This window comes from Phoxinus phoxinus, assembly GCF_949152265.1.
Source record: "Phoxinus phoxinus genome assembly, chromosome: 20".
In the NCBI taxonomy this organism is placed as follows: domain Eukaryota; kingdom Metazoa; phylum Chordata; class Actinopteri; order Cypriniformes; family Leuciscidae; genus Phoxinus; species Phoxinus phoxinus.
The window spans coordinates 19,537,633-19,539,768 of record NC_136895.1 but is presented as its reverse complement, the minus strand read 5'-3'; positions in this window follow the sequence as shown (position 1 = coordinate 19,539,768).

Below are 2,136 nucleotides of genomic sequence, written 5' to 3'. Positions count from 1 at the left end.
TTAAACCAACCAAAACTAGCATGGAAATCAAGTCTAGAAGCTAGTTTTTCATTTGATATTGGTTTGTCAGACTTGTTTTTGCAGAGAAGAGAACTCACACCTAGGAAATCCTGCTCTCTAACAGTGTCGGAAAACCGCTTGGAGGAAAGCATATAATTCTTGCTAATGTTATTTCTCTTTCCTGGTCACACCCTGCTAATAAACGCAGCGCTGGTCACACTGTTCAACTGATTGCCGGTTGCATCTGTTCTGAATTACAAAAACAGTGCGGAGGAGCACTTGTGCTCACTGAATGAAGACCAATCAGGACATGCTAGTTTTTAAACCTTGGGGAGGCCACATTGTACAGGACAGCACATATTTTGGTGAGCACAGTAAACAAACCTTTTAGAAAATGACCATGTGGTGAAAATGGAACATTTTTGACTGATGATTGGTAAACCATGGGAAAATTTAGACCTATTGGTGGGAAGTTGCCAAATAAGCTACGCTAAGGGCAAGGCTTGTAAACAGGATAAAGCAAACTGTTCTTAGACAATTATCTCTATGTTTTGCTCATGGGTATCAGTTAAAGTTCTCACAGATGGGTGAGGAACCAATGTTGTGGCAGATTTACTGCCACTGGATTATGGTGGCGCTTTCCGAAGAGTTATGTTGCTTAGCATCGCACCAACGCGTATAGCTGCGTGAGCCATCTGCCTCCATTTCCTGTCTATCAGTCTTCCCTGGCATTTTTGGGATTGATCTGGGTGTGTGGTCTTTCAGTGAAATCAGGGGGAAGTTTGGCTGTGCTTCTGTAGAGAGCTGTTAAAGTCCTGGAAGAGGCCAGGGAATTTTTTAGCGGTTTCCCGCAAGTGGAGATAGAAGGGCAAAGTAGCGTGCGCACACACACACACACACACACACACACACACACACACACACACACACACACACACACACACACACACACACACACACACACACACACACACACACACACACACACACACACACACACACACACACACACACACACACACACACACACACACACACACACACACACACACACACACACACACACACACACACACACTCTTCCAAATCCGTCAATCCATTAAGAGAAGCTTGCACGAAACATCAAGCTCAAGGGTATATGTAATACATAGCCTGTCCAGCAGGTGGCGGTGATGATTTGGTTAATGAGGGCATAGACATTATTTTGAGTTCTCAGCTAACACTGACATTTCTAAATGAAGCGAAAATATATATGAAATTTTAAATCTTGCATGGATCATAAACAGGGTTTCCCATCCTGTGGTCCACAATCACCTATGGGTAAAGATGAAACCAGAGATTTACACTTTATTAAATGCTGGGTTGTTTCATCCCATTTGGGGTCAAATATGGACAAACCCAACCGCTGCATTTTAATTTAATAAAAAAAAATTAAACCAATGGTTGGGTTCGTCCAAATTTGACCCATACAAAGAAACAACCCAGCATTTTTTAGAGTGAATTATGAAATTTAAAAAAAGTAAATGTCGGTAAAGTGTATTAAAAGTTAAATGTGTTTTTTTGGACCACACTGTACACTGTATTTGGATTTAAAATATTGTCATAATACATGACATTTAATGCAAATGAAAAGCATATATGACACACGTAGGCCTATATGTATTATAATTGATCATTTATGTACACTTAAGGCCAGAAGTTTGTGAACACAGTTATATCTCTGGTGATTGACACAAAACAACCTGGCAGAGTTGTGAACACAGTCTCCATGATTCTCATCTTTCTCTTTGTCTGTTCTTCCTTGTCTTTACATGCTGCATTTACATACACATTTTTTATAGCATCAAACAGATGTTTGCACAGCTTTAAAACTGCCATTCATCTCACAAATTGTCAGCAGAGACTAGCCTGTATGAGAGCCAGCCTGTATGACATAAAAATAAAGATGGTGATGAAAGTTAAGCTGACCCAAAAAAAACACATCCAATAGATACTGTCATAAAGAGAAAACATATTGGTTTAAAGCGTACACCCAATACTGTGATTTTAAGCACAGGGAATAATTCACTTTGATTATAAGGTGGCTCTTTATCATATCAAAACTCTCAGGTAAAGCTGAAATGCCTCTGAAGTGAC